Below are 14,412 nucleotides of genomic sequence, written 5' to 3' on the forward strand. Positions count from 1 at the left end.
TGTTGCATGCTGCCAACTGAATGTTTGTTCACCTCATACTGCCCTCTGCATTGTGTTGAGAATTTCTGTGTCACTGGCAACTATTGGGGACGGTGAAAACTCCCTTTGCAATGCAAAGCATCTCCACGGCAGGCTGCTCAACAGATCGTCCCTGTATCACGAAATAGAAACTGCTTCCGCAAGCATTCAGTCAAGTGGTATAACCTGTAGGTTGGCTTTGCAGTGTGTGTGCTGGTGAAGCTAAGCTCTTTCTCCCAATGCAACGTTTTCACCATGTGAATCAAGTGTTAGAAAGAGCAGCAAGCATTTCCTGGGGACTCAGGTGGGATTCCTTTTTGAAGTTGCTTTAGTCCTTGCGGTCCTGATTTTATGACATCTAATCTGTGTCTTAAAGCAAGCAGGAAACAAGTTTGCCCTTCTTTTTGATGGCTCATTTGCTTATACTATTTTGACCCACCTTTCGTCGAAAGAGATCATGCAGAGATGTGTACATAATAACATTTAGCCGTGGCTTGCCGAGTCAAGGAGGCATGAGGCAGTAGGGAGGTCAGCGTAGTGCAAATGCGCTGGCATAGCCAATTTGCCACTCCTACCGACCCATTTGCACCTCTCTGACCTCCCTGTCACCTCCCTCTCCTTCCTAGTAAGGGACAGTGACCCACCTGCTGAGAAGGTAGTGTGGTGTGTGTCTGCCCCCCCCCTCTGGTGAGGCACTTATGGTAGCATTTAATTTTATCTGTACAAAGTCTCTTGGAGGCAGGTTAGCCTGGGAGATGGTGACTGGATCCAACTCTCTAGCTGAAGTCTTATACCCAATTCAGTTTCATCACCCTAGTTCTGAATCAGACATTTATTCCACTAAAACAGCAGTCATAATTTTGAGCATTGTTGTATAGATAGGGCGGATAAAGGGTGTGTATGGATTGATTTTTCTAGTAGCTTTCGGAAACAGAATTTCAAAACTACTCATGCCATGTTTTATATTGCTTTTAAAGATAAATGCTGCATGATAGCTCTTTAATGTGCAGAATTTCTTGGGTTTCAGGGTTTACTGATTCCTGACAACAATGCCCAACTGAAGGATTTGCAAGGCTGTCATGGATGATGTAGTGCAAATGAAGTACAGTCCGCTGCAGAATTGTTGTGGAATATTCTATACAATCTTGTAACTTTTTTTTTAATGGTATTGCTTCTCCTGCTTGACGTTTTAGTGCTAAATCATGAAACAACCAACCAAGGAAGTGTCAATCTGGGCACAAGTAGTGCATGCTGGGTACATGGAAGATAACATACACAGGGAGACACTCTGGGAAGTGATTAGTAAAGATAGATTTAGCATTTGCAGGAAATTGAGAGAGTTTATTGGCCTCTGCAGTCAGTGGACGTCGTAGGTCGAATGTAGAGAGAAGGTGGAAAATAAATGTCAAAATAAATTATATTGTGAAAAGTAGGGTATGAGATTTAAGTGAAAGTTTGGATGTAAAACTCCAAAGTAAGAAATCATCAAAAATCCCCACAACCTTCATAATCTCCAAGGACACAGAGTTGCAGCCAATTAAATTCCACATAGAATAGACTTATTGAAGATAAAGGGGGTGAGTTAGCAATGTCCATTAATTTCAGTGGGTCTGCTCTTGAGTATGAGTAACATTGAGATACAACTTGCAGCCAGAAATCTGTTAACCTTTCAGGGTAATGAAGCAGACAACTAAGAACTTATTTAAAAAGTTGGGCTCAACCATGAACGTGTGATGATTGGATTAATATAACTTGTTGTGTGGCTAGAAGGGATGTGAAGCTTAACTATTCATCCATACCCCTTCCCTGAAAAAGAAAAGTGAATGGATTATGGGGCATAAGGAGAGCAAGTGCAATGCACCTGTAGGACAAGTTCAGCTAAACACAGCCTGCAATTGGCGTGTTGTAACTGAAAATTCAGTGGAAAACAAAACAATATGCTTTTGGTGTGACAAAGAATCAAGAACCATACATGTGTTTCCTGAACTAAGCATCCCTCACCGATGCAAACAGCATAAGAGCTGATTCATGCCTGCATGTGGTACCACTTGATAGTTCATCACTAGTTAACTTACTATAACTGAGAGCTGGCTATACATCCAGGAAAATAATAATCAGGTAAAGCCCTCCTGGGACAGCACTACTTCAGAACACAGGGCAGAGACTTTGTGTTTGAATATTCAGTTATGTTAAAAATCCCCTGAGTGCAGAGAATGGGTACATAAAGTAAACTTTACCAAATATGTGAGCTCTATCTGCATTCTGAAGAGGCACCGTCCAAGGATGGCAGGACTGTTTCTGACTATGTACATCAGCTCTCACTGACTTGCAGCTGAAAGTGTGGGTTGCTTTCTTTGAAAAGTATTGTGATTTGAGGTGATGTGAAGTGATATGAAAGCTGTGCCTACAGTGTTTGATCTGTGATAGTTGTTTCAAAGCGACAAATGTTGCAATAACCCATATGAATCTGCTTGGGACCTAAGATTGTTCTCAGAGGCCCTGTTCTTTGGTCCACTACTTAGGCTGATCGATTTGCTAGGTAACAGGGCAGGGCCCTTTCAGTGGTGACCCTAAACCTGTGGAATTCTATTTCCTGAAAACTCTCCTTGGGGCCCCTCTCTTGTGGCCTTTAAGAAACCCATAAGCACCTCTATTCCACCAGTCTTTTTTAATGATCTTATTACTGGACCCCTATATATAGTTTTACTAAAAGGTTTTTTGTTTTAATTATAGGTGTGTTCAGCTGTTTTAACATCATTATTATAAGAGATTGCCTTTTAAGTATTGTCCTTGATAGGGATTGCCCCCCCCCTTTAGATGTTTGATCAGGACTCAGTTAACACTGGGGGGGGGTAGGAATCAGCTGAGTATGCAGCTGAATGTGAGTTGCTCCCAGCAAACATGAGAATGAACATGCATAGAGAGTGAGAAGAGTCTGCTATTCTAATGCCACTCCTTCAAACCCACATTCACTGAGTCCTGTCTGAATGTCCAAAAAGGGCTGTTCAGTGATATACAAATCAGGGATGTAGTTGGGCTACTGTTCACATCAGCCCTCAGCATTGACTGTCTGGATGAAGCTGATAGGAATTGGAACCTAAAAATTCGGGGGCCCATAGGTTCTCCATCCCTGGTATAAACCACTCCTGGTATAAAGTCACTCATTGGTATGGGAAGGAGTTCTGATGATGCTCAGATGGCCCAAGACTGTACAACAACTATGATGACATGCTTCACTCATGATGTGTGACCAAAAACCAGAACAGGTGGGGCTATGATCTGGCCAACCACCAGATTGCTTTCTTTATCTCTCAAAAATCGCATACATTTAGCTGCTGAGTAGCAAGGTGTTTTTCCTATGACTATTTCCTGCATACAAATAAATGACTTTATGTGGAATTATTTTGGTTGTCAGGGTAACAGGGGATGAAGCCTCCCTTGCTTCACTTGGCCCAAACTGTTCAGAAATACCGATTTAGGTCGTCTTCATTAAAACTGTTATGCTGCTATTAAAACATTCTTTCTCAATGTTATTTAACACGGGTGATGACATGCATTCCTGCTATGGGGGACAGAAAGTGTCATGGTTTAATAAACTGGTGGTGTAAACGGAGAGTTGCTCCACTACAAAAGCATGATCCTCTGCCAATATAAAATGAAAATTTATTTTGTTAACATTCTAGTCAAAGTCAAGCACTTCCTAAAGACCTCCTGGACAATTCAGCACATGCTTAACTTGGACACTGATATCACAGGGGTTGAAAAGTGCTGAATTTTGACTGGATTGTCTCTTATGTTCTACAGCCAGGATAGCCAACATGGTGCCCTCCAGATATTGTTAGATTACATATCCCACCATATTGGCCACCTGGTCCTCCAGGGCTCGATTTATGGGGGAAAGATACAGGGAGCCTTAATGAAACCCACAAGCAATTTCCCCACTATTCTCTTAACTAAATCACCCATGCCAGTAGCCTTATCACACAAAAGCAAAGGGGGGCATACAAAATGTACAACCAGAATGTCCCACATCTGCCTCCACATAATTTGAGCACCAATCTTTTGATTTCAACAGAAGTGCATTCAGTAAACAGTATCTTCGGAAGGCAATAGTTTCCTGTATGTTTGGTTACCAGTGTTTTACAAATGGGCTCAAAGGACAGATTCTCCAGTTCCTTATTGAGAAAGTCCCCCCCCCTTTCTTTGTAACAATTATGCTGGAGTTCAACATCTGTTGGTTTATGGAAATAAATACCTTCCCTCAAAAACCCACCCCCATCCCAATTTTTATACTGAAATGAATGTTGTGTTTGTGAGAGCTTGCATTTAGATCCGTTGCCTTTGAATGATTCAACACATAAAGCCTACTCTACTAGCTGCAGAAAAGCATTACTTGTGCTTTGCTTTTATTTGAAGTTTTAAAGAAAGAATGAATGGAAAAGGGGTGCCTCCAATCTATTTTCTCCTGTGGAGAAGAATGCCTATGACATTTTAGCCAGCAAACCTGCCAGCCATACCATTTTTACCTCATTCTTGCTATTCTTGATCTATTGAAGTAACGGGTCGTTAATGCTGCACTCTAGGAATGTAAGAACAAAGTCCAGAATCGTGTTCTCACTGTGGCCAACCTATGGGCAGCCTGCAAGCATGACCAGAGCTTGACAGCACTCTTCTCACCTGCAATTCCCAGCAACTGGCATTCAGAGGCCTACTTTCTCTGCAATAGCCATCATGGTTAGTGGCCATTGATAGCCTTGTCCTCCACCACAAGAAACATATTGTTTCTAAGGATGATTGGATTAGAGAGCAGCTTTAATACTTTCCACTTTTGCGCAGCAGTTACTTGTGACTATATGCCTAAAACGAATACTTCTTCATGTACACAAATCAGCTGATAATGATACTACATTATTATTATTACAGGGAACGGTAATTAAAATGATTGTAGTTTGGTCTTTGTGGTATCAGGAGCAAATACAAAGTCTTATATTTCCCTTGCTATGTTTACTGTGCTTTCTGATCAGAGGTTCGTTGCTTTTTTAAAAAAGTAATTAAAGCACTGTTTATTTTGATGCTTGCATTAACTATTATTTGTAATTCCTTTCTTCTAAAATTAGAACACACCCTGGGGGCTTTATCTGCAGATTCTTGGCTAGAAACTGCTACATAAAACTTACTGGAAAAGAAACCTGTTGAGTTTCTGTTTAGAATCTGGTAAAGCGTTCTGGTTGAAGAAAAGTAGGTAAGTATGATTTTTCTTTTGTCCCCCTTTTTCGCTGTACTTATGCTTGAAAGTTGCAAAGGTACATTAGGGTTAAGAGCTGCAAGTGAAATGAATGGGAAGTTAAATAGTTTGTACTTAGTAGGATAGTTCCTATAGGGTTATAGCCACTATATCCTGAGTGTATGACTAGCAGTGGAGATCACCCATATGTTTCAGTTTAGTTATTTTATCTTGTACAAATTTATTGCAGATTAGGGTGTTGCTGAATGTTGAATGGGATTTGCTTTTACTGACTTTTTATCTATATCACAAGGAAGGAGAACAGCCCTATTAAAGTGAATGGAAACGCCCTGTATTTGTAAGTTACAATGAGAAAGGAGCTGGAAAAGCCTTCCATTTAGCATTTTGGATTTTAAAAAAGCATGTCCAATAGCTAATATTTCATCATTTAGTGAATCTATACAATACTTTGTATTTAAAGTTGCAAAATGAGGTTTGGGGTGAAGATAAATCTGTGCACGTTGATTTTCCTGACCATGCTGTTATTGGCACTTGGATCCTGGCATTTGACTTATTAAAATGGATGCTATTCTATACTGATTAGAATTAGTTTGCTTTTTAATTGGATTTTTAAATATACAGTGTTTAGATTGTTATTTGTTTTTATTTTGCTGTGACTGTGGTGCGTGTCTGTTTGCCCATAGTGGTGGGATACAATTTCAATAAATACATTGCCATGTGGCAGTCATAACTGCTTGTTGCCATTATATTATGATGACATACCAGTGCCTAATAGATTGCTCATAGTAATGTTTAGTGGAGATTGTGCTCTAATAGCCAGCAAGCAACTTGCTCTCTGCAGCAAGAAATATGCAATTGCGTTATGGCTGGAAAGTTGTGAATGATGACTAGAGGAGATGAGGGTGATGAGGGTGACATAGCAGCAGCAATGGAAGAGCAGCACATCTTTTGAAGACCTGAATAATTCTATGACCGGATGTAAGAGGGCTGCAATATTTTCAACTGTTATGAATGCATTATTTGCAGAACAAGCTATTCTGTAGCATTACAAATAGAGAAAATATTGTAACTATGACTTGCTTTCTTTTAGCTTTATGAGGTGGGTGCCTTGGGAATTTCTTCCATGTTTAAAATTAATTGTGAGGACTCGTTTGACTTGGAGGATAAAATAATCTAGAAGAGTGTTCTCAGGTTGTGCGTGAATTTTTAAAGGAAGGTGTGCTATAGTTTTGCTACTAAGCTTTATATACAGGGATGGTCTTCCGTTCATGGAAGCCTTTTTGATCCAGTGGAGGTTTTCATCAATGATTTTTCTCATACACACCCCTGCAGCTACTTGTGCCCCCAACTCTACTAGGGGTTTGGGAAAGAAGTCATGTGCGGGGCATTGCAGAAAAAATGGGGAATGTGCAAAAATTGCCCTTTTCCTCCTCCACTGGATCAAAGAGCTTACTATTAATGGAGAAACTGCAGTGGGTGTTACCCTATAGCAGACACCACCAAACTCGGCCCTGCAGATGTTTTGGGACTACAACTCCCATCATCCCTAGCAAACAGAACCAGTGGTCAGGGATGATGGGAATTGTAGTCCCAAAACATCTGGAGGGCCGGGTTTGGGGATACCTGCCCTATAGCTTCACTATATTTTAGACACCAGTGGGTTACTTAGGAAAAAACTCTTGAATTTATAATGGTTTCTATTCAATATAATGGTTTCTATTCAATGAAGTCATCCTGTTAGTGCCAGGACATCTGCCTGTCCAGTGGTACGTTCTCTCCTTCTCTTCTTCCCATGTTCCCCACATGCCCTAAGTCTCTTTTGAGTTTCCTCCTCCCTGCCAGAGCAGATTTGGGTGGGCAGGGTCATGCACTTGTCCCTGATTGGCCTTGTGACCTGCCCTAAATGGATGGTTCAGTATGGCCAGAGGTGGGTGGCAACAAGTGGCCACCCCTCTCCCCCAGCTACATAGGAAGATGATGGCCTCCCAGGACCAGCTGTGCCGTGCAGCAAATGCCACCCCCAACTGGAGCTCCAGATGAATGGATTTCCCCTCCTACCCTCCAGAGCAGATTTTGGGAAGGTGTAGGATCATGCGGGGAGAGGAGCGGGAGAAGGATTCTCGCTATGCAGGCGAAAGTCCTTGCATTAATTGCATTGGATAAAACCAGTATGAGAAGTAGCCCTTTATTTGGCCACAGTTTCTCAGGATCCAAGAGGAAGAAAGTGGATTGAACTGCAAAGCTCCTTGTTAGCTTCAAAGAGGCTGAGATTCCACATTGCAGGATATGAGGAAGAAACTGTTTTATTATGATTCATATTGGTAAGGATTCTGAAAACGCCACTATTCTGAAACGTCACTGTAAATTAAAGCTATATGGGAGCGAGCATGTGAAAGTGAAAGTGCATTCATAGAGCTACAGTACACCAAGATCAAAAGTGAGATGCGCATCACTTTGTGTTGTTCCTCCCATTGTTAGGCAGTTATCTGCTGTGATAAGCAAAAAACCAATAAACTGTGACATCTCTGTGAAAGCAGCGTAGCATGTTCTGATGATCCAAATGGCAGCTGTGAACCCCATTTGAAAGATGCTGTGTGTGCATTTACCATAGGTGCCAGGAGGGTTCTTCCTTGGGATATAGCAGGACCAGCACGCACCAAGTTTAATCCCCTCCATTTGTTGTTTTCTTCATATTAATACAGCTTCTAGTGAAATCAGAATGTCAACCAGTGGCAGTTCTCCAGCAATATAGAGAAGCATGCGTTAAAGGACAAGTGATTTGAGCCAAGGTACTTTTGCTTTTGCTGGTCAAAGAAAGGATATTCTTGTCAGAAGGAAAGGTTCCAGAAGGGTAGCGTGGTTCAGAGATGTGTAGCTGCAGATTAAATAATAAACTCTAGAAATGAGATCTTAGTTTCTAGTGAGTTCAGTGAACCAGGGCTTCATTTTATGCTTTTTATGGTTTTAGAAGACATCTGAAGGCAGCCCTGTTTAGGGAAGCTTTTTAATGTTTAACAGACTATTGTATTTTAATATTTTGTTGGAAGCTGCCCAGAGTGGCTGGGGAAACCCAGCCAGATGGGCGGGGTATAAATAAGAAATGATTATTATTATTATTAATCCTGAATGGTGCTGTAACATTTTGCTTCATACTGAAAAGCAAAGGAGTTTAAGATTATACGAATTTTGCAGCAGAAGATCTGAGCCTTCTCTGAGATTACTGTATCAGTTCTGCATAAGAAGGCTGAATTTTGCATATTTTATAGCTAAGGGTTGAAATGAGCTGAAAAGTATAATCTATTTGTTCTTTTTGCATTCATGACATATGAACTGCACATCTCTATACAGTAGTCAGAAAATGTGCAGGTTAACCTGGATTGATGCAGAAAAAGATGGCCGATAGCCTATTTAAGGAGTGTGTGCCCTATTTTATTATGTCCCAAATAAGAAAATATGATGCTTCTGACAAATATTATTATGGCAATAATCCTTCTGTCTCATTTCAAGTTGTATGGTTTAGGTATTATGGAGCAATTTAAGATTTAATTCTGCATCCATTTACTTCCATTAGCTGTTTCTAGGCATTATTATGATATATGGCTCAGAGGCCACTAAAGAATAAAAGCCACAAAATTTGCAGCTAAATAGAGTCCATTCACGATTTAAGGCTGGGACATGGCATTCCTCTTGTGCCTGCACAAACAGTTTCTGTATGTGGAACAGCTATTTTCCCCATGCAAGCACCCTGCAGAAAATCAAAACATGGAAGGCAAACAACACTGCCAATTGCGCACATAGCTCTTGGGTTCTGCTTCTGTGAGCAGAAATGGCAGAATCAGTTTTTATTTCTCCTAATCGCAGCACTCTGGCTTGCAGCCTTAGGGTGGATTTCAACATTGCGCTGTGATGTATGTTCTGTCTGTGCCAGCCTTCCAAGTTGCCAGATTCCCCCTCTCTTCCTACCGTGTGCTGTTCCAGAGTTTCACCCACACACCCCAGAGCAATTTGGGGGTGCATTGGGGTGTGTGGAGGGAGAGGTGGGGAAGCCCTTTGGCACAAATGGAAGTCTTTAGATAGATGAATCCCACTCTTAATGTTTTAAATTCATAGGAGCATTGTAGAATGAATATTGAAAGCCAGGTCCAATGAATGAATGAACATTGGAAGTGAAATAATTCCATCCATCAGAAGGTGTGCATTTTATGTTGATCTTCATCCTAAGAACACAAGAATGCATCAGAAGAGCCTGCTGGATCAGGCCTGTGGCCCATCTAGTCCAACATCCTGTTCTCACAGTGGCCAGCCAGATGCCTATGGGAATGCATTGAAAAAGTGCTTCACAAAAGCTTATGACACAAATAGAACTATGATTGGCCTTTAAGATGCCACAGGACTCTTGGTTGGTCTTCCTGTGGTGTTGCTAACACTATAGCATTTTGTAGGTGCAACTAATATCAAATGCAGCTGTGGATTCAAAGGCTAGCCAACAAAAGGTTTATTGAATGTCACTTTTAGGGTTGCCAGACTCAATAGAGGACAGGACTTCTGTGCCTTTAATTGCCCTGCTCTCTTTTGAGTCTGGAAACCTTAAAGAGAAACCAGCAGACCCTTTGTTTAATTTCCAAGCAAAGGTTTCTCTTTAAGGTTTCCCGACTCAAAAGAGAGCAGGGCAATTAAAGGCACAGAAGTCCTGTCCTCTATTGAGTCTGGCAACCCTAGTCACTTTTTTTTTCAAAATAAACAAGTGAGCAAATATGTTGGGGGAAAAATGCAAGGTAAGAAAACAAACCAGAAATCTCCAAGCTGTTTTAACTGCAGAAGCTTATGTAGGTTGGGGAACCTTTGATTGACTCCCTGCAATGCAGGAATATGTACCCATACGAGACTCAACCCATGACCTTGGCGTTATCAGCACCATGCTCTAACCAACTGAGTCAACCTGCAAGATATTACTGAACTACAACCCCCATCATCCCTGGCCATTGGCCATGCTTGCTGATTGAAAACCTTAAGGCTACAGAAATAGTCTTTGGGCCTTGCTGCCAGATTCAGAGACCTTGAAGTAGGCAGTCCAGTTCTTGGCCTCATGTCTGAGTTTTCAGCATTCTTGGAACTTACTTGGCAACTTTGGCTTTTGTCCTAATGTTCAAATAATGGGATTTAACAGTGTTGACTCGACGGCCCAAATAGAAACAAGGGAACAAAATGCATGCCAACACTGTATAATGTGCCCATTGTTCTCTAACGCCTGGCTTAAATAACTTCCATCTTGGGCCAGCTGAGAATTGCTTGTTCTTGTATGTGTTAGCCCTATTCACGTATGATGCAACATGTACAGGGGTATTTGCGCCAGCCCCAACTCCTGTGTCCTGTAAGGTCTCACTTCAGATCACATGAAGATCTGAAGTGGGTTTCTAAGCTGAAACCCCCTTCAGACCTTCACTTTTGGATGTGTAAGTGGAATACCACATGCTTTTAAACTATTGCTACATCCCAACCGTACTGTCTAAAAGCCTATATTATGAAGTGAATTAAAACTTCCAATACTGTGGAATGCTAGACGGAGCCTTCCTTAGTAGTGCTTTGAAATTTCTGTGTACCTGTCCAAAGTTCTGATGCAAATTTTCACATGTATGAGGTTAAGTCTATCCTTGATTAACGTTTAAAAACCGTACTGATATTTTCTATCGATGCAGCTTTGGGGAGCCTAAAGGGTCACATTCACACTATACATTTGTGCTGTGATTCCACTTTAAACAAATTCTTCCAAACAATTCTGGGAGCTGTCATTTGTTAAGGGTGCTGAGAGCTGGGTGACCCCTATTCCTCTCAGAGATCTACAATTCCCTGTGAAGAGGATTTGGGCAAATTGTAGCTATGTGAGGGGAATGGGGGTATTCCAACAACTGTCAGCATGTTTAACAAGCTACGTTTTACAGGAGGACAAGAAAGCCAATGTCTGTTTAAAGTAGTTTCATAGTGCTTTAAATCTTTAGCGGGATTGCGGCTAGTGGCTCCTGGATAATACAGTGGTACCCCGACTTATGAATTTAATCCGTTCTGAATGGACCTTCGTAAGTCAAAAAATTCGCAGGTCGAAGCCAATGGGGATTTTTTTAAAAAAAAATCGTAAATTGAAAAAATCCTATCTAAACTGCATCCAAAATGGCGGACGGAACTCTGTTTGTAACTTGAAACATTCGTAGGTCGGGTCATTCGTAAGTCGAGGTACCACTGTATTTTATTTGAGCCTTTCTTGTTCCCCTGGTGGTATACATTTGTCTCTCGATAAGCCTGTTTGTGTCAAGGCTTGTGTAGTCATGAAAGTTCTTCATGATTTGTTGCAGTTTGTTTGGAACACTGTAACGATATGCCACAAGGTAAAACAGGTTTCTGTTGCTTAGAGATGAAGATCATGATTCACAAATGCTACAATTTGTACTTGGAAATCTTGCAAACAATGAATGACAAAAGGCTGGAAGAAGAGAGGTGGTTAGGAACGATATCTTGTACATCCCACCAAATTGCTTAAGGTTCAGTTCTCTCCCTGCTGGGTTATAGCAGTTGATCATGCACTGTATTGCAGACCATATCAATATATATACTCACTACCGTCCCAGTCGTCTTCAATAATCTAATGAAGTAGGGTGTTACTTATGAAATAAATCCATTATGCAGCCCAACCCTAATTATATTTACTCATAGGTAATCTCATTGATTGCCATAGTAGTTTACCTCCATTCCCCCCCCCTTTTCAGTAGTTGCCTTACAGTAAATGGGAATGCACATAATTGGCATCCACTCACTGTGTTTAGTCTAAATGTACCATCTTTTGTCCGAGACCAGGCTCAGAGAAACCAGTTCTGAATGTTGGCAGCAAAGCTGGCTATGCACAGATTTGTTTGGCTCGAAACCATCTGCCCCCTTCCCCAGAATAGTTTTTCAACTGTTTGAAACCTAATTGAGCTTTTTAAAAAATAAATTAAGTGGATGAATGAATGTAAGCATACATGCAGCAAATTAAAAATAAAATGGCAGGCAGCCCACCTCAAGTGTGCTGGGGGGAGGGGAGGGAAGGAGAGGAAAGACAATCAGCTGAATTAGCATTTGATTTGCTCATTAATTCAGCTGTTATTTGCATGCAAAACACAGAAGGAGTAGAGGCTGCAGGGAGAAATGCTGTGTCACTCTTATAAATATAAATCTTCATGGTCTGCAAAGTGCCATTTTTTGAACGCTAGCAATTAACAAGGCTATTCTTTGAAAATGTGTGAATTAGTGTTGTGAAACAGTAACATGTGGTGCAAAGATAATTTTTATGAGCCAGGAATTGGTATGGCAATTGCGATATATGAACTGTAGGTTTCGAAGGCTGTTGCAGAGCTGTGTATTTGAGGGCCAGGCTAGCCTTGATGGCCGTGTGACCAAACTGATGGTGAGGATTTTCTGTGCCGTGTATGGGGGATTTAAAATACATTAGTGATAGTCTTCGACTGCTCTTGCTCCCTCACCCCCGAGACCACTTCTCCCTGCCTCCATTTATTCCCCACAAGATACAAGAGGACAGTTGTGTGGTGGCCATCTCAAGGAAAAAGCATAGATAATGCCTTTCTTACCCAAAATGTACTTAAGCAGAGCAACCCAAACTACGGGAAGTCAGTGTAACTTCCTCCAGGTTGCTAGATGAGACTGAGGTGAAGGAAGTTGGTCCTTCCCTCATCCTGTCCCTGCCATACCACAGCTTAAATTACACTGACACAAGTTACAGCAGCACATCCCTGTCTCAGTCAGGATGAAGGATTTAGGTTGGCATAGCCTTAGCTTAGCTGGGAAGGGCTAAGATAAGATGAATCCAAACTCTCTCATTCTGGTGGATCTGGAGTTTGGACTCTGCTGTCAGCCCCCTCTTCTTTTATAGGGATTTGCCTGAGATATGGTTCTGACCTTCAGGCCTGTGGCTATCATATCTTGTTTGGCCCTGTGTCAATGATTGGGATTTGGAAACGTGGAGCTGTTTCCATTGGAATATTATTATTATTTTGTTCTTTTGTCCAGGTGACCTTTATCCTATAGAGGGGAAATGATTTTGTTTTAGAAAATTCATTGGTTTTAGGGAAAAGTTAATTTCAGAAGCGGTCTCTCACATTCTCGGACTGTGTGTCATTGACTTAGTTTAGTCCTAAATACTTAAGTTAAGAGGCCTGCTCTGTGTGTTTAACCTAAGGCCTTATATATTAGCAAGTGTGCCCATGTCAAATCTAATAGCCAAAACGTGAAAACAGATGGAGGTGGTAGAATTTTGAGGGGAAGAGCAATTAATCTGTGTTAGTGTCTGTCATAGTAGCAGGTTGGGCCAGGGGGCTCTCAGCAAAGGCATGGATCAGAACTTTCCCCTCCATCTTTTCAAGTGCAGATTGTTCCCTTGTTCTTCTGAACTCCATGAAATGTGACAGCCTGAGGCTTTACATTTTGAAGGGCTGATCTTTTATAATGTAAAGAACTCAAAACTCTTTGTTTTGATTATATACACGCTTTCATCAAGGAGGTGGCTCAGCTCACGTGTTTGCTTGTCATTAATGTGACACTACATGATGCATTGGTGCTCAAAAACATATGCCTGCAGTCCTATTTAAGAGTCAAAGGATGCAATACAGCAAAGGAGTATAGCTTGTTGATACTGTTTGCAGCTTGCAGGTTGTTTTTGCAGATGCCATTGCCTAATTCAGAAACATTGCAGAGGGTTGTGGCTGTTGCATCGCTCAGTTCTATGCAGCATCTGTTAGCTAGGAATTTCTGCCAGGTATTTTGTGAATGGCAGTTGAGAACACCTTGGGTTTGATTTCTGTAGCTACACAAGATCAGGCCAAATGGTAACCTGCCTGCTATTGCTGCCGTGTTTTACACACCTGGGAGTTAAGGAAGGATTATGCTGGCCTTCCTTAACTCCCTCAACTCCTTAACTTCCTTAACATATGCATGACCAATTTCCATGGTGTTAAATAAGAGATAAAATATAGAGAACCAGCTCTCTTTTTGTGATATTCCATACTTTACTTAGCAGAAATTGTTGTTGTTTACTAGATTGCTTACCTGTCCTTTACCGTAAGATCCCAGGCACGTGATAGCAATTTAAAAATGCAATATTAAAA

The sequence above is a fragment of the Zootoca vivipara genome, chromosome 1, assembly GCF_965207765.1.
Source record: "Zootoca vivipara chromosome 1, rZooViv2.hap1.1, whole genome shotgun sequence".
In the NCBI taxonomy this organism is placed as follows: Eukaryota; Metazoa; Chordata; class Lepidosauria; order Squamata; family Lacertidae; genus Zootoca; species Zootoca vivipara.